This window comes from Pteropus alecto, unplaced genomic scaffold, assembly GCF_000325575.1.
Source record: "Pteropus alecto unplaced genomic scaffold, ASM32557v1 scaffold97, whole genome shotgun sequence".
NCBI classification, from domain to species: domain Eukaryota; kingdom Metazoa; phylum Chordata; class Mammalia; order Chiroptera; family Pteropodidae; genus Pteropus; species Pteropus alecto.
This window is the reverse complement of record NW_006439713.1, coordinates 4,273,633-4,293,473: the sequence shown is the minus strand read 5'-3', so window position 1 is coordinate 4,293,473 and position 19,841 is coordinate 4,273,633. Positions and strand designations below refer to the sequence as shown.

Here is a 19,841-nt window from a genome sequence, read left to right as displayed (position 1 = left end):
GTGGGTTTGTCAGCAAACCTAAACCACCTAAAGAACACGAGCCCATGTCTCCATGGCAGGTTGTACATTCCTTGAAGATAAGAATTACTCAACTTTCTGTCTCACATCTATCACTGAGTCAGTGCTGAAATTTCTTCTTAATGAACGAAGCATATAAATCATTGCTTTATACCCTGGCATGGTGCCCTTTTCAAAAGAAGCACTTAATAAACATGTGTCCAATTTCCTGTGCTGTCAGAAATATTGTTTAATCACACTGTTAAAAATAAAGAACTCCATAGCCCACTGAACTAAATTTTCCAAACCATTAGATGCTCTTTCCTCTTTGGGCCACTCAGCTGTGCGGCCGGAAATGGATCGTAGGGAGAGGAGCTGCCGCTATCTGCAAATACCCCGGATCGCTGGCTAATTCAGAAAGTGTTTGGAGAATGCCTCGGAAGCTGAGGAAGTATTTCCAAGGCAATAGACACACACAGATATTTGAACCAGAGACTATTCACTCCAAAATAGATGCCCGGAGCACGTTCACAGAAGATCACGTTTTCGCCAGGTTTAGATGCTGCAGCCCAAGAATTAGGTGCAGCGAACCCAAGAATTAAGTGCAAAACGTGTGCGCCACAGACATATGCCTGCGATAGGTCACTTGCTAACATTGATCTTCTTACGGTAAAACATAAAATTGTGATGAGGCATGTTCTTACCTGATAGATGACACTAGAATATTTCAGAAAAAGCTTGTGTAAACAATTGTATCTTTTAAAAAAGACAAGCAATGATTCTTTTCGCTGAAAAATAGGTATCATTAGTTGAAATCTAAGAACACGAGCTGAGTGTTAAACCGACATTAAAAAAATTGTCCCCCCTTAGACAATCGAAATGACTGACAACATGCAGCTTTCCTCTCAACTGGCAGCACAGAGACGACAAGAAATCGTCTAGGTTTGGAGTTTCTAGTCACAGAAAAGTTCCAACCATACAAATGGGAACACATTTTGTTTCAGGGAGTAAAAGCAAACCAAGACAGTGAAAAGACCCACCCAGTGGAATCCCACTCGGCTGATCTATACGACAGCCTGGAAGAAACATTTTACTAGTGTAAGAAACATTTTACTAGTGTAAGTAGCCAGATACAAAGAGTGCCTGGTGTCCGATTCTATTTACAGGAAATTTCTAGAAACAGGCTAAAACAATAGAGACAAAGGAGATCATGGTTGCCTGGGGCTGCAAGTGGGAGCAGGGAGTGACTGCAAACCCGCAAAGGAAGCTTTTGGGTAGATGGAGGTGTCAGGAAACTGACTCCGTTTATAACGTTTATATAAATACATAAATTCACTAAAAGTCATTGTACCGTTGCAACGGGTGAGTTTATGGTATGTAAGCTATACGTCAATAGAGTTAGTTTTTTTTAAAAAAAAGAAAAGAAAAGAAATGGTTCTTTCCAGACTAGCCCACGACTGCTTTGCACAGGCAGATCGCCTCACCTGTCCTATGCGTGGTGACCATTACACTTTTCTAATATGGGGACACTCTCCCAAGCAGGGCACTTTGATGTACAAATCTAGATACTGTTATATCAAACCAGGACTGATAATGTTTCAAAAATTAGAATTTACAATTTTTAAACATATTTGTTATATTAGTCAACTCACGGTACCAATACCAAGTTCAAGAACATTAGTACATTAAATTGAGGGAAACGTACTGCTTCCCTAACTTAGAGACGGTGGTATGACTGGGGAGCCCAGGAGACCTTCGTGAGCTTTTCTCGAACCAAGCAGCTGTTGAGGGCAGCTCCTGGGGCAGGAGGAAGGATATTTAGGGTGTAGACTTAAATGCCTTCGGTAACAACTGTGGTATGTTGGCTACACACATCTCCATCACCACAGAAATGTGGGGAAATTATATTAGGAAAATTCATCTCGTTCAAAGGCAAAAGAATGAATGGAACATTCTGGGGTCGGCTTGACTACTGTTTCTGTTGACAGCAAGAGGTTCTCAAACTTGGGCGTGCATCAAAATTCTCTTGACTTGTCTTAAAGGCAGATTCTCAGGCCGGGCCTCAAGGCTGTGGAATTGAATGTCTGGGAACAAGGGCCAGAGCTCAAATCTTTAAGGAGTCACTGAGTAAGAGAGGGGAGACTGAGGAGAGGGAGAGGGAGAAAGGCAGGAAGGAGGGAAGAAAGGAAGGGAGGCAGGAAGGTCAAGAAGGAAGGAAAGAAGGATGGCAGGAAGGGAAGGAGGAAGGAAGGAAGGAATGAATGAACGCTGATGAAGATGATGTAGACGAAAATACCTGTTCAGTCAGGCCTTGCTGTTTAGGCACGCCAGCTGAATTTAAATTCTTTCTAGACATCTAACTTTGTCTCCTATCCACATCTCACTAGGCCCTCATCCTTACCTGCCTCTTAGCCCTGCTTCCGGGTGGAGACATCTACCTGTGGTAGACTGGAGACAAATAGTTTTAAAGAGTTTTTATCTCTTGCACACACCTCCACCAGCCAAGGGACAAGACAGAACTGAGGCCGACTGAACCTTTGCTCACTGGCCCGGAGGGTGGTTCTCACTTTGGGATCACTGAAGAGGAACCTCGGGGATTCTTAGTTCTAAACCCTTGCTTGGGGAGGGGATTGGGGAGGGAAGAACAGAGCTCGTTGAATTTGACAACCCTGCCCGTTACAGAACCCTTTCCTTTGTCACACGGGGAGGTGGAAATGTCCTCCAGCCTGCAAGACCCAGCATGGTGGCCCACTGTCTGTACCTTAACTCTAGAGATGCCTCTGCTGTCAGTCCTCCCTGGCAACAAGCCAGCCCATGAGCAGTGGCCCTTGGCTTTCTCTGGGAGATTTTGCCCACCTACCAGACCACTTGGGGAAGCTACTGGCAGCCATGTTTGTTACAGGGGACTCAACCCCTCAGATGCTGTAGACTGGACCAAGAGTGGACACCTAGCTCAACGTGGTCCAATCAGAGGCCCTTTTTCCTGGAAACTTGCAATTATAACTAAGATAGTCCCATCACGATATGGGCTGGTTTCTTATAAAGAGAAGCAGAAAAAAATCATGAGGAATGACTAGCCTCGAAATCTGGGTAAGAGAGAGGAGAATTGGGCCATGGAGAGGGTACCCCACTTCCCAGTTCAGTCCCCTTCTGAGACCCAGCTGACTTCCTGAGCTTCAGTTCCATGAGACACTCCAGTATTGCTGGAATAAAAGGATCCTTTTGTGGTTGTTTCATCCAGCTCTGACCTGCAGGGTCCTCAGTAATCCGGGCACGATCGCATTTCCCTTTGCCCATCCCTGTCTCTGCTGTCATTCACATCCCTCCCTTCTGGAGACAGGAAGCAGGTCGCATTGTTTTCCTTATGATGCAAAACAAGAGTTTTCCTCAAACACTGACGGGGTTTGAATTATTACTGACTATAATATGTTGACTATATTTGAAACGATGAAATTATTATTAATTTTTAGATACAAAAATGAACCTTTGGATGTTTTATTTAAAAAAAGAGTCCTTGTCTTTTCGAGTTACATATTGAAATATTTATGCCCCAAATGATATGATGTCGGGATTTGCTGCTATACTTATTGGAAGGCAGGAAGCGGGTGAGGGCACAGATGAAACCAGGCTGACCTTGAGTTGGTAATTGTGAATCTAGATGACTGGGATTCATTGTACTAAGCCGTCTACTTTGATATATGCATGAAATTTTCATAATAAAAATATCGATGGGAATGTTTTCAGGGAATCCCTCTGAAATAACACAAAATTATCCGTATTAAGAAGTATGAAGAAACATTTTAGAGATCTAAAAGTGTGACTGCAAAAGCGGTCACCCCTAATGAAAGTGGGTTTTGTGAAGCATTGTGGCTAATGTGTGAACAAAAACATGCCAGGTGTGTGTATCTCCCCCTTCCCTTGAATGAATTGTATTCAATTCATCTCTGGTGATGCAATCCAAAATAAAATAGTCTAAGATCTATAGCTTTCTTTTAAATTAAAAAAAAAATTAAATATGTTGTTAGTAGTTTTTATTTTATTAGAAATTATTTGGTAGAGTTAAGTGTAAGAAACATTGCCTCAAAGTAGAATGTTTTCCTAATAGATTGAAAGCATGTGTGTCAGAAAATAAAGCATCTTGGGAGCTCTCCAACAGCTCTAAAAAGCTCACTGTATCTGTGTACACCTTCTTATTTAGAGGATTGAGTAGGAGGTGGAATATGCTTGTCGAGTATTCAAGAGCATCTGATTTCATTCTGTATGTATTTATTATGATTAAGGGCGATCTCTGGAAGTGTGCATTTGGGGAGAAATATTAAAAATTTTCATTTTAAGTTGTGATTGTCCGTTTCACCTCCATGCCTATTCATTTTCAAGGTGGCCAACGTCTGTTCTCTGTAGGAGGACCCAAGGGGACCATCTGCTCCTGGTTATGCAGCCTCACGACCCTGATTTTATGGTTACTCTCACACTGTGGGCACATTTCGGGCCCCTCCTCTGAGACCAGGAGTCTCTGGCTGTGTTCTTTTTGTCTGACTGTCCATTTCTTTTCATCAGTGCCTTCGCCCCTTTTCTCCATTCATACCACGACTTCCTAAACCAAGGCTCCCGCTGACTTTGGCTGGACTTGGTAACACTCCGCTCATGACCGGCCCTCCTTCTGTAGCCTTGCGCATGTGTACTCGAAGCCATGCATCCTACCAGGTTGCAACTCCTTTATTTCCAAGTACTAAAGACCTCCTCTCTACCTGATGGAAACAAGAGTTCATCGCAAGCACAACTTTTCATCAAAATGCATTGGGGCCAAAAAAGAAGAACAAGAAAACTCATTTCTCTACTCAAGGGCCCGATGAACCCATCCATTGCATCTCCAGGTATTCACCGGTTGGGTAAGACTAAAGATTTAGAACTACATGGACAGCACTAAAAAATCTTTTTGTTAGTATGAAATAGTTATAGCACAAAACAAAGAAGCAAATAATATAGCTGAGTCAATGAACCAATTAATAGTTGACATCATTTTCCATGGAGTTGACATTAATAACAAGTGAAACCTAGACCAGGCTGCTCATCACTACATCCCTAACCTAACGTAAATTTTAGTTAAAGTGCAAATTTCAGACCTTAAAATAATGTTTAATTTAAACTATTTTAAAGAAACATGCAAATGCCTTTTAAACATCCACAATTTCTTCTGTGGATTGTATTGCTATAGATGTGACTGACTATGAAATGAAGTATAATATAATTATATATAGTATATTATAACTAAGAATAACACAGTAACATTGCTTAAGGTCAGACATAAGAAGAGTTTTGTTGAATCTATTTAGTGTGTTCAGGCAACAACTTCAGATGTTCGATAAATGGCTTTTGAATATTTTTGTCTAAGACCCTTGGGAAGTAATATATTTTATATAGCAATACAGTAAGCCCTGAAGTAACTTATTACCTAAATATTCTGATATATTCTATTATATTCCTTTTTTCTTTTTTTAAAGGTTTTGTTATGAGCCATAAAGCCGATTTCACAAACCACTTCTACAAAGTAACTTGCAGTTTATAAAACATTGCTTTATTAACAAATAAAGACATAGAATATCTAGTAATGAAAAACACGCATATAGCCACCGCAAAGCTTTGAAAAATCCTAACATCTTGTTGTGTTTTAGATTATGTTTATTTTTATACTTTTATTTTTTTATTTTTTAGGCGAGGCAACCCTCGGTTGACCTCACAGATTGCAAGGAACTTGTCAGCTTACAATCCTATTTTTTATCTTTTACGCTACAGCACCTGGTCTTCCTAGGTGGTCTCGCATCCAAGTACTAACCAGGCCCGATCCTGCTTAACTTCCGAGATCAGACGGGATCGGGCTTGTTCAAGGTGGCATGGCTGTAGACTAGATTTTTTTTTTAAAACATTGCAAAATCAAAGGCTCCTGTGTACCCCTCCTGGGTCCCGCACAACTCCTTCTGTCCCAGAGTCAAGGGCTATTTTGAATTTGGCGGCTGTCGTCCCATGCCTGCTTTTATATAATTACTACAAAGGTATGGATCCTCAGGCGATACATAACATTGGTTTCCAGGTTCATGAATTGGAAACAAAAGTTATCATATTATCCTGCAACTTATTTTTTCTCTAATATTATGTTTTTAAGATTTATCCATACTGATAGAGTGCTACTTCATTCACTTTAACTGCTGCGGGATTCCACTATATGAATATTCTGTGCTTTATTATCCATTCCGTTAATGGGTCTTTAAGTTGTTTGCAATATTTTATTATTATAAACGATGTTGCAAAAATCTTCTTGTACATGTCTCATTCTGTACCTAAGCTAAAATTTTCCTAGGATGCATGAACAGAAGTAAATGGCTGGATAATAAGCTTTATCACGTGTGTGTGTGTGTGTGTGTGTATTACCACAAATCGCTTGGTAAAATGAAATATATCCTACTTTCGGTGTATGAGAGTTGCTACTTTGCTATATCTTTAACCGGTCTCATGGTCTCACGGAAGGTTGCCTCTGAGCTGAAGCACCAGCTGTGCCTTCGACGGCCCATTCCAGTTTCTATCAGGCCTGCTGCTTCTGGATGGTGTGGTTTGTCATTCTATTGTCGGACCCCATGTTCATGGGTGCACGCTGTACCTCCTTTGCTGGACGATGGGTCCCCAGTTGGATCTATGTTGTATGGGAGTCCTTGTCTGTAGTCATTGTGTAAACCACCAGATAATGGTGTGGGCTGGGGCTTGCGGGCAGGAAATGTAAACCCGTATCCGGGATGGAACTCATGGCGTGAAGGTAAGTCATTCATGATGGAGGGGGCCAATGCAGACGACTTGCCATCAAGAGATTAGCTGCTTCGTAGAGAAATAGTGCTGTCAGGAGCTGGGGATGGGTCTCTGCTGCCGGCGGTTGGACGTTTAGAAGTGGCAGTAGCTAGGATGGCCTTGGAAATGGAAGTACATGCTGTAGGACCCTCACTTGGCCTCCATCAATGCAAGGGGATCTCTTATTCAGGTTCCATTGCTGTGGACTGAATATTTGTATCCCCAAAACTCATATGGAAGCCTAATCCCCAATGCAATGATATTTGGAGGTGGGGACTTTGACAGGTAATTAGGTGATGAGGATAGAGACCTTATAAATGGCAGTTGTACCCTCATAAGAAGAAGAGACACAAAAGAGCGCTCGCGCGCGCTCTCTCTCTCTCTCTCTCTCTCGCTCTCTCTCTCTCTCTCTCTCCCCCGACCCTCCACCCCTCTCCCTCTCCCCCACCTCTCTCCCATGTGAGGACATGACAAAATTAGCCCTTACCAGATATCAGATCTGTGGTGCCTTGACCTGCTGGTACCTTGACGTTAGACTTCTAGCCTCCAGAACCATGAGAAATAAATTTCTGTTGTTTAAGTCACGCAGCCTATAGTAATTTATTATAGCAGCCCAAACTGACTAAGATATTCATCATGCTTATTGGAGTAGCCAGTGATGAAGGCTGGCTATAGCGTCAACAAGATGAATACTTTTTGTAAACTTGGTTGTTTAGAGTCTCTTCTGTAGTGTACCCTTTCCTCTTCCCCCCCCACCCCAGCTTTATTGAGGTATAATTGATGTATGATAAACTACAAATATTTAAATCATAAAATTCGATTCGTTTTAACATAAAATTAATTTAAAATCTTTAATCAGTATAATAACATCCTTGCCTCCATTAAATCTACCAAGTATAGTTTAGTCTTTAACTGATGAATTATCATATGCTCTTCATTTTTTTATTATTTGCTCAATTAATTCAGTTGACCTTTGAACAAACTAGGGGTTAGAATCTACATGTGGCTTTTTTTTTTTTTTAAGCGAGACAACCCTTGATTGACCTCACAGATTGCAAAGACCTTGTCAGCTTACAATCCTTTATTTTTAATTTTATTTATGCCTACAGCACCTAGGTGGTTTTCCTAGGTGATCTCCCATCCAAGTACTAACCAGGTCCAACCCTGCTTAGCTTCTGAAATCAGACGGGATTGGGCTTGTTCAAGGTAGCATGGCTGTAGACCTCATATGGCTTTTGATTCCTTTAAAATTTAACTACCAATAGCCTACTGTTGACTAGAAGCCCTACCAATAACATAAACAGTTGATTAATACATATTTTGTATGTTATGTGTATCATATATTGTTATATACTATATTCTTACAATAAAGAAAGCTAGAGAAAAGAGAATGTTAGGAAACTCATTAGGAAAAGAAAATACATTTACAGTATTTATGGAAAAAATCTGCATGTAAGTGGACCTGCGCTGTTCAAACCATGTTGTTTCAGGGCCAACTGTATATAAGTATGTGACTCAATCTCTTCTGATGTGGAATATAACTTCAGAGTATTTTTGGCAACCCCTTAATAATGTTTATTGATTTCCTATTTGTTTCCTTTCTAAACGTAAAATGTGTAGTTTTTAAAAGTTAATGAAAACATTTCCCAATAAAGTCATGAGAGGTGTCCTCCACTGCTGGCAGTATTTTAAATTACTTTAAAAGTTCCAACCAAGGCAAAATAGAAGAATATATAACAGGAGAAAATAAACAATTATTTGTGCACGATAGTGTTGTCTGCCCAGAAAATCTGAAAGAATAAACTAAAAATTCATAGAACCCAACAGTAGAGTACATTAAGACAACCAGCTGCTAGATAAATATATCCTCATACCAACCACTAGGAGAAAAAAAATCTCTACTTCATTAAAGATAATATTTGTCCATACTAGCAGACACCAATTAGAAAATATTCTGGTAAGGAAAAAAATTCCATTCCCAGAAGCAACAAAAAGCTAAAAAATAGTAAAAGTTCAACGACAAATGTTTCTCTTTGAAGAAAACTGTGATAATCACTGAAAGACATTGTAAACTTGTAACCAAAGTATAGCTGTTCTCACATATGAGGGTGACATTTATTGAGCACTTATTATGTGTCAAGTCCTGTGCTAATCACTTTATATGCATCATCATGTTAAATTCCCATAATAGCTCTATGACATGGGTATCTGTTTTGAAAATAAGGAAACTGAAGTTCATGAGATTAATGAACTTGCCAAAGAAGAAAGAGCTGTCTTTGTCTAGAGCCCGCTTAATCATTGCTGCATCATGCTGCCTTGTCATTTCTCCCCATATGGTTATAGATTTGATGTGATTCCAATCAAAATCTTAATGGGAAGTGTTTTTAATTTAAAAATGTATCTGGAAGAGTAAACGCTAAAAACTGCTAAGATGGTTTTGAAAACGAGTATAACAAGGACGAAATTGCTCTAGTAGGTATGAAAATGGACTATGAAAATAATAGACTTAAAAAGATGTAGCGATGGTACAGAAACAGACTCCGTAGCCACTTGATAATGGTTATATTTCAATCTTCGGATAAAGTAAATTCAGTAAGTGGTTTAGTGACAACTGGCTACCCAGTTGGGAACTGAGTAGAATGGACTGAGTAGAATGAATTAAAGTTCCAAACAAAGCAATGAGAGGAACAACGGAAACGATAGGGAGAGTCTTTCCAAGTGAGACGTTAGACCCAGAAGCACGAGGGAAAAAAAATGTGACTGGTTAGACTGTGAAATATGAGTACTTCTGCCTAAGACAAAAAGCTCAGTTTCCTTGGTGAACAGGAAAATGCAAACAAAAACAAGATCCCACTTTCCTCTTATCAGATTAACGTTTTTTTTGTTGTTGCTGTTTTTTTTTTTTCCCCCTTACGGTATTATTTAGAGTTAGTGCAGGCGTGGAGAAAATCCTTTGCCGTTGGTGGAAAGGCTAATAGGTACAGCATTTTTGGAGAACAAATTGACATATCCAAATTTTAATATTCATTCACCAAATAAGCATATATTTAGAATGCCAGATTGACCATGAATATGAATCCAACACTGATGTACAGGGTGAAAAGAGAAAGTGTTCTCTCTCTCCTCACCCCAGCACAGTTTTAAAATATTTATTTTGATAGGATATTATTTTATACATAAATATTCACAGCTCCAGTATATTTGAGGTGGATGGAATCTTTTATCAATGTACTATATTCATTTATCTTTCTCTTGATGTGCTTTGTCATTAAATTATGTTTTCTTATATTAACGTTGCCACCTATCTATTTTTTTAGTTTGCATTTGCCTTTGATGATCATTTACTTTTAATTTTTTTGTTGTTTTGTGTCTTATGAACATCATATTGCTGGATTTAAAATTGTTTAATAGACTATCTTTTACAGTAGGAAAATTTAGGTTCACAGCAAAATTTAGCATAAAGTACAGAGTTCTCATACACCTCCTACCCCAACACATGCATAGCCTCCCCCACTACCAACAACCTGCACTGTACTGTCACCAGAGTGGTACATTTCTTAGAAAAGATGAACCCACACTGACATGTTCATATCACTCAAAGTCTGGAGTTCACATTAGGATTAACTCTTGGTGTTGTCTTACATGCTATATCCTATGGATTTGGACAAATGTATAATGTACCATCATTGTAGTATCATACAGAATGGCTTCACTGCCCTAAAAATCCTCTGTTCACCATCTATTTACCAGTCCCTCTTTCCTAAACCCTGGAAATAACTGATCTTTGTACTGTCTCCATGGTTTTGCTTTTTCCAGAATGTCATAAAGTTGGAATCACAGTTAATAGCCTTTTCAGACTGGCTTTTTTAAAATTAGTAATGTGCATTTAGGCTACCTCCATGTCTCTTCATAGCTAAATAGCTCATTTATTTTAGTGTGGAATAATATTGTATTGTCTGAATGTACTATGGTTATTAATGTACTATTCACCTACTGAAAGACATCTTAGTTGCTTCCAAGTTTTGGCAACCCATCCTCCTGGCACCCTTCCTCCAGACATCCATCATCGCAATTGCCTGACATCTGATTCATAACTGTCCTGGACCAATCCTAGAGCTAAGAATGCAGAACTGATTATTCTCAAGATTGTACTTTTAATATAAGAACTCTTAACTTTTCTTTACCTTCAGAACACTTCTGATTTTTTGCCTAGTTGCATAAATAAATCTATCATTCATTTCTAGCTAAAGTCTCCAGACAATTTTTGAGTTCATTCGACCGCTGCTATAGACATCCAGGTGGAGGTTTTTGTGTAGACATGTTTTCAGTTTGTCTGAACGAGCACCAAGGAGCACAACTGCTGTATCACATGGTAGAGTATGTTCGGTTTTGCCAGAAACTGCCCAACTGTTTTCTAAAGTGGCTGAGTAATGTTGCGTTCCCACCGGCAGTCAGGGAGAGTTCCTGTTGCTCCACATCCTCGCCAGCGTTCGGTGTTGTCAGCGTTCTGGGGTCTCACCATTCTAACAAGTGTGTAGTGGTAGCTCATTACCATTTTAATTTCCATTTCTCTAGTGGCATATCATGTTATTAGTGGATTTTTATGTTTCCATTCAGTCTGAAAATCCTGTCTTTTAAAAAATTTTTAGGTGTGGAGAAATACACATAACATAGAATTCACCACTTTAACCAAAGTATAATTTCGTAGTGTTAAGTACATTCACATTGTGGTCCAAACGATCTCCAGAACTGTTTCATCTTGCAAAGCTGAAATTCTACATCCATGAAACAACAACTCCTCATTTCTCACACCACACAGCCCCTGGCAACCACCTTTTTACTTTCTGGTTCTATAAATTTGACTAATCTAGATACCCCATATAAGTAGAATCATATAGTACTTTCTTAATGACTGAATTGTTTTGTCACTCAAAAATATGCCTCTTTTGAATATTGATAATTTTAGCCTGGTTAATTTTAAGAAACAGCAGACATGAGAGAAGCTCAGAAAGCCAGGGAGAAGTTATCTTCATGAAAGGACATTTACATTTGTAAGGGAAATCTCCATTTGTAAGGTGTCTCCACAGCTATCAGGAAAAGAAAGATATTGAGGACCCTAGAAACTATCATAAATAGAGAAAGCTGAGCTTAAATCTACAGAACGATCTTACCCTTGCTTACTGATCTTTTCCTGGTCACCTCTCGTAATGACTCTCCACCTCCAACCTCATCTTGTGTCTTTGGTGGAAGGTATATTTAAGGTGATTTGGTGAGTTATTCAGTGCTCTTGGGTCTCTCCCATGTATGCAGGAGATGTACATATTATTGAACTTTAATTTGTTTTTCTCCTGCTAATCTGTCTCATGTCAATTTGATTATTAGACCAGCCAGAAGAACCTAGAAGGGTAGAGGAAAAATTTTCCTCCCTGTTTCTTTTAGTATAGTATCCTCAAGGTTCATCCACGTGTTAGCATATGTCAGAATTTCCTATTTTTCTAAGGTTGAATAAATATTTCATTGTATGTATATGCCATATTTTGTTTATCCATTCATCTATCAATGGACACGGGTTGCTTCGACCTTTGGTTATTATGGACAGTGCTGCTGAGAATGTGGATCTTTTGATATGTTAATGAGGTGACTTACGAACCACACTAAGGATGGAGACTGATTACCCAGGCAGCCAACCCTATGCTTAGAGGGTTGGAACTTTCGATTCCACATCTCACCCTACCCTTGCATTCCTCCAGGGAGAGAAGAGAGCCTGGAAGTAGAATTGATCTTCAATAACCAATGATTTAATCAATCATAAATGCTTAATGAAGCCTTCATAACAACCCCAGAGGACAGAGTGTGAAGAAGTTCTAGGTTAGTGAACATGTGGATGTTAAGGGAGAGTGGCATGCTAGAGAGACCATGAAAGCTCTGAGCCCTTTCCCTGTACATTTTCCTATGCATCTTTTCCATCTGGTTGTTCCTGAGTTTTCTCCTTTTATGATAAACTGATCTAGTAAGTGAAATGTTTCTCTGACTTCTGTGAGCTGCTCTAGCAAATTAATAAAACCCAAGGAAGAGTGTTCATTGGAACTTCCCATCTATAGCAGGTGACAACCTAGATTTGCCATTGACATCTGAAGTCAGGGGGAAGGTGGTAGTCTTGTGAACCTGAACCCTTAACCCATGGGGTCCGATGCTATTACTGGGTAGATATTGTCAAAACTGAGTTAATTGCTTGATGTTGATGCCCCCTTCCCCTCACCTAACACTGGAATTAGGTTTAAAACACTTTTGTCAATACTTGTTATTTTCAGTTTATTTTTATAGTAGCCATCCAAATGGGTATGGAATCTTTTTATTTAATTAGCAAGTTTAACCAAGTCACATTTAACATAATTACTGATTCCTGATATCTTATTTTATGTTTTTTATTTATATCGCTTTCTTTCTTAACTTTTCCATTTTTTATTTACTATTTTTTATTGAATAGATTGAATTTTTCTTTTTCACCTCTCGCCTCTCCCCACCGCATGTAGTTTGGAAAGTTATATATTCCATCCCGATTCTATTGATAGACCTTAATTTTTTAGTCATTATTAAAGCTCATATTTATTGAATACTTACTATATTTTAGTCCTTGTGCAGATCTTTTGATATTGATTATCTCATTTAATCTTTACGACAACTCTATGAGTTTGATTTTATTTTTTTAACAAAATTTTTATTTTATAGTAATTTTGAATGTACTGAAAACAGCAAAGACAGCATAGAGAATTCTTTTACTTGATACCCAGTTTCCCTTATTATTAATATCTTCCATGAATATGGTTCCTCTGTCAAAATTATTGGTCCAATATTGATACATTTTGTTAACTGAGGTTCATACTTTATTCACATTTCTTTAGATTTTGTCTAATGTCCTTTATCTGTTTCAGGACACGTTATATTTAATTATCATGTTTCTTTAGGCTCCTCGTGGCTATGACAGTTTCTTAGTCTTTCCTTGTTTCTGATAACTTTGACAATTTTGAGATGGCTGTTAATTTTAATCAAGGCTTTTAAACATTCTTTTCTACAAGCATTTAGAAAAAAATCAGTGTAACTTTTTCCTCTGGAATAAGATGAGAACTTAAGCATCTCATGTTTTTTAGCACTAATCTGAAATTTTAGTTCCAGTTTACCATTAAAATTCTTTTTATGTTTGTTTTGTTTTGTTTTTTATAAACTTTTTCATAAATGTCTTAACCTTAAGATTTATGTATAAATTTTACTGATTTATTTTTCTTGTCACTTTTGCATGTTTCGAATTTCATTCTCTATCTTGGATTCCGTGTTTTTTCCCCCGAAGGAAATATTTTCAGGAAGGATGAATGGGTGATAAATTGATTCCTTTATGCTCATGCTTTTTTTTTTTTTAATTTGCAAAATGGAAATAATAATACTATCTCAAAGAGTTGTTGATTAAGTGAGGCAAGAGTTTTAAGCTTTTAGCAGAGTGCTTGGCACCTTATAAAAAATAACAAAAGTTAATTCTTGTTACTATTGCAATGATCACAGATTATTTTGTAATTCTAAAGAAATATACACAGAGACAATTTTTGTCATTTTGCAAATGACAAAAATAGTAGCATGGAAGGTTATAATAAAGAGATTTGATAGAACAATAGAACAGGTGACACCACCCCTATGATCAACCCGATAAATATGGAAAAGGCTGGGTCGTACTGTCCTCCATAGTCCAGAAAGCCACGTGGGTGTGCAAAGCCACACAGCCCATCTGTTTCCTCAGAGGTCACTGGAGTTTATCAGCTGTTGTGTACCCTTAGCATGAGTCAGGAGGGTTCTGGGGAAACTCTTCCCAGTTACAAGAACTGACAATTTAGTTCAAAGATTAATAAACACAAAATAACGCTTGAGAAGCATATGTCCTGTCAAACGAAGAATGTATCTTCCAGAGGGAGGAATAGAACTTCAGAATATTCTTTACACTGACCCAAATTTCTTCAAATGATTCTTTGGTATTCATGAGCAAGGAGCCAGAACAAATCGTTACGCCCGACTCCAGGTTTCAGGACTGGGATTTTGTAGTGTGATTCATGTAGCTATATTTAATATTTGCAGTGTCATAGAGTAACTTCTAACGAGTCCAGGGACGCCTTGTCCCAGGGGGGTCCCTTCTCTTCCAGTCATCTGCTTCCAGACCCGTCCTTAGGGCATGGGCTTGGTATGGATATACATTCACTGCACCCTAGAATGGCGGTCCTGTGGTCCCAGTGCTGTGATTCCAAGACCGATGCTGGCGAAACGCATCCAAGCCTTTCGTATTAACTTAAGAATGTGTTGCCCTTATAAAGATAAGGTGTTTACTGCTCTTGACCTTGTGAAAGGTCTGTGACCAGGTCGGAGTTTTTAATAACAAGGCCTCTGGTAGTTTTCTGTACTCAGAGGGTGGCATCCTGGAACGTAAAGTACACCAAAAAACGGAAAAGAAAAGTCAGATTTTTAAAAATGTGTGGGTTTGTGATCCTTAGGGTAGGATATTGTGTTTAAATCTTCTTATAATGTACTTGTAAATGTTGATGGCATAATATTTAAATAACAAAAGACGTGGCTTCACCAATTTGTACTTTAAAACCTTTCACAGGAAAGAGATAAAGGATAATGTGGCTAATAAAAGAAATGCTGATAAAGTATTAAAAAGAACAGAACACTTCTGATGGCTTCTCACTCCAACTGGGAGCATGGGAAATAAGCGAACACAAAATGAAACAGCTGGGTGGGCTCGAAGGAAATAAGAAAGGGGTTGTTTTTTTTTCCCTGCGTATTCCCCCAAATAGAAACTCAGAGGAAAAATAAAACTGTTCCAAATCATGATAGGGGACCATTTAAGATTTCTAATATTGTAAATAGACATTCTAGTTGAGTTTCCCTCGCAAAGTGAGAGCAGGCAATAAATCCTTAAGTATCAGCTAAGAGTCTAGTCAAGCAATAAAAATATTTCCAGAGTTTTAAGGTAAATCATTAAAAAATATATAAATATAAAAACAATATAATGAAGATATTTTGTCAGATGTCATATGTGACAACGAATATACATACCAGGCTTTTCCGAGATGAAATGAGATATAAATTACTTTGAAACTGTAAAACATTATTCAAATGTGTGGGAATATTAGCGTTATTTGAAAAAAACAACAACACATCAGACTCTTCTCACTTTTCCCATTTCCCATTTCTTACATTTACTTTCAAATCCAAGAGTTGATTTTTACCTGATAAACCTGAGTGCTGTCTAATGTAAAATGGAACAAAATCAGACTTCTTCTCTTATTGTCAACTGAGAAAAGATTTGTGTTCTGGGTTATCATTTAAAACTTTTGATGGAAAATTTCAAACAGAAATTTTCCCGAACGCCACGTGGTCCGAGGCCTCAGCGCTTCTTAGCGTTTGTCCAGTCTCACTCCACCCAGACGCCCACCTGCTCCTCCGCTCACGTTACTTTGACGCAAATGCCAGATACCATGATCGTTTCGGTTAGAATCCCTAAAAGATAAAACCGTTACAAAAAGAACATGAACCGTGACCTCTTTATGGCCTCTTAAAACAAGACTAACTCTTTAATTTCACCAAAATCCAGTCAATGCTCTGTTCTTCTGGTTGTCCTATGATTTTTTTAAACAAGTTGTTTGAATCAGGATGCAAAAAAGACCCACTCGTCATGATGGATTCATGTATCTCTTAAGACTCTTAAAATCTATGGGCACTGACAGGAGGATCCAGAGATTTCAGGGAAGTGAATGAGAAAGCTGTGTTGAAAAGCCCCTCCGCCATTACCCAGGACAATTACTTCCCTTTACTTCCTATTAAAGCCTGTGTTCATCACTGGTATAAGAAACGGGAAATGCGAAAGACCCTCTCGTGGACATTTCTGTGTAAAGTTAAAGTAGTATTATTGCTAATCTTATCATTCCAATGTTGGGAGGGTGGGGGCGGGGGGATCTGCACGGGAAGTACAAGCAAAACTGAATCATGAGCAATTTCTGTTATTACCTTCAGGGCATCCGTAAGTTAAACCACATAATTATTCACAGGCTCAGAAAACTCTGGGACCAGAAACCATGGCTGTAAGCCAAGAAAGAAAAAATCGGATGTTTTCTTAATACCCATTTAAGAGAGGAAAAGCAATTAGAGAGCAGATCATGTAAGTGAAGGAAGAGGGGGAGCACCATTAAGTAGGTATCCAGCCAGTTATTCACTATGACAGGGGTGCAAACGACACAGAAAATATCGTCTCTTGCTTCCCCCAAAGTTTCAGAACGAGCAGTAAAGAATTTGAGCGATGACTCAATCTACTGTGCCCTCCCATCCATTTCATAGGTGAGACAGTGGTGGCCTCATGGGCCTACGAGACTGGCCCACAGTTAGGGCGCCATTCAACTGCAGAATGGGTGGTAAGACATGGTCCCCCTGACCTGTTTGGGGCTCTCTCCATGTCCTCCGCCTTCCATTGGTCAGTTTTGAGAGAGGGTTTACAAAGCGTCCGCAGCAATTTGAAGGGAATAATGGCGGCCAAAAAGCCAGCCGGGGACCACCAGGGGTCCTGAACCTGGGGATTCCATGTAGGGCAGGAAAGACTTTGCCTCTGCCCTCCTGGTTGGACGGCTGGGTCTGTGGGATAAACTGACAACAGGCAGGTCGACAGGTGAAAAGATACACAAATGTATTCATTCATGTTCAATAGTAAGTGCACGAGGGCATAATAGGCAAAAAGTGGGAATCCCCACAGCGGTGAGATTCGAGAGCTTATATACCATCTTAATAGGGTGAAGGTAAGAGGGTGTGGCCAAATTAGAGGAGAGCAATGATTTTCAGGAGAGGTGAAGGGGCCCTCAGAACAGTAGGTGGGAGACACGATGGCTTGTGACAGTTTGTCTGGGTGTGGTCCCCTCTCTTGTGATGAGAGTCAGTCTTCCCAGGTTGAGGACGTCCCTGGGGAGGGGTTTATGACCACTGAGTCCCCTTGGAGGGTCAGGCTTTAGACAGATGGGGGTGTCCAGGGTGAGCCTCTCCCTGCAGCTGCTGGTTTTCCAGTGTCTTCAGCTTAGAATAATCAATATACTGGGATGGAATCTCCTGAAGTCCTTCACTGCTAAATTTATTAAACGTTTGTTGAATTCTTCTGTCCTGAGAATACTTTGCGACTTCTTTTGCTTTTAACATCAGAGTTGTGTCTCAGATGATTTTCATGCTGCACTCTGGAAGGTGGGGCTTCCTGTCACCCACTCTAGCACTGGTATCTGCACTGTTGGCCCTTACTGGCTTCTCTCCGAGTCCTCCCCCACCTCTCGTCTCCCCATCGCAGACAGGGATCCTCTTGTTTTGTACAGAGGGTGGCCGAGTCTGGCTGTCAGGAAGGTAAAAAGGGACATCCACTGGGCGTGCAGCGGCTATCTGTCCTTGAATACTTTCTCTTCTGCTCGCTTTAGAATCCAAGTTTGAAAGGTGCCTTTCATTATCAACTGCTCTGCCCCCCTTCTTTTTATAGATAAGGACACTGAAGCCTAGAGAGGTCTAGGGCTTGCTCAAGGTCACCCAGGGTTTCCGTGACTGATCCCAGTACAGAACTCAGGTCCTCACAGTGCTCTGTCTTTGCATCTCACTTTTATCACTCAGGAGAATCGAGTCTATTCAGCCACCAAGGGATTTGTGCAGGGACAACTTCCATTTGTGGTTGAGATAACTGACACGAGAATTTTCAGTAACAGAATTTCTTGGGTAGATGAGGAAAAAAATCAATCCCCACTGGGAACGAAATTTAAATGAAAAGCTGTGAAAATGTATGCCTCTCGGAGAAAAGGTGTTTAACCTGTTTCCTGGAGTGACTTGTGTTAGGGAACACTTAGTAAGCACATGCTGACCCAGTTAGCACAGGGAAGGCATCAAACTTCAGCCTAAGGCAACCTAAGAGAGAAAGCACCGTCTTCTTAATAGACATAAACAAATGCCAGCTCCATTTTCCCCATTTTATCATGTTTATAAAGTGATGTATGTCCACGGGAACAGTTCAGTCGGAACCTTAATGAGATCACAAGGAAATGTCTAGCACAAGAGCCTTTCTTTAAGACTGCTGGAATCTCATCTTCAAAAAAGTCAGTGTTTTGAAAAACAACAACAACAAAAAGCCCAGTGGGGCAGGGACTTGTCTATAATTTAAAAGTTCAAGGAGATAAAACAACACTTGGTTGTTCTATCTGATTAAACCCTGGATGGAAAAAATGTATATAAACATTTGGGGGACTACTGAGGAAATTTGTGGATTGTACATTAATCCACATAGGGGATCATAGGTGATTCTTGTTAATTTCCTTAGATGTGATGATGATATTCGGAGTATGGAGGAGAATGTCCTTGTTCTCAAGAGACACTCGTTGGAATATTTATGAATGAAGGATTGCGATGTTTTCAACTCATTCTGAGTGGTTCACAAAAAATGAGGAAGAAATAAAGCTAACGTGGAATCCAGGTTAAGAGTATAGATATTCATTGTACTATTCTTTAACTTTTACATAGATTTCACAATTTTCGAAATAAAGCCAGAGGAAAAAATCTAGTGTGAAAAATCACATTACCAAAAAAAAAAAAAAAAAGGGGATCTCCTGTTTCATCCATTTCCTGTTTCCCAGGATATCTGCTTTCAACGTATTTAGTTGCTTGTTCTGGTATTTCCCTCCAAATTTAAGAATAAAGGCAGATACTGCTATTTCTTGAGTCTACAATTTTAGATCTATCTTATAACTTTGTATAGTAGGTGAAAATTTTAGCTCATGTGTGTTAAGATCCATATTCAATCGTTTCGCTATTATAACTAAACAATATTGGACCATATACTGGTTAACAAAAGAATATGCAATGATTACAATTTCTGAAATGTAAAACTACCTTTTTTTATTGGACTTAATTGCTTTATTTCTTTAGTCTCTTTGCTTTTTAAGAGCGATTGTTAAGAGTTTTCT

General features: G+C 39.2%; 2 pseudogenes; both read right to left on the bottom strand.

The window, feature by feature from the left end:
- Window positions 1–5,781: 5,781 nt before the first annotated feature.
- LOC112483801 lies at window positions 5,782–5,900 on the bottom strand (annotated as a pseudogene).
- A 2,031-nt stretch (window positions 5,901–7,931) lies between these two features.
- On the bottom strand, window positions 7,932–8,054 carry LOC112483829 (annotated as a pseudogene).
- Between the last annotated feature and the right edge of the window lie 11,787 nt (window positions 8,055–19,841).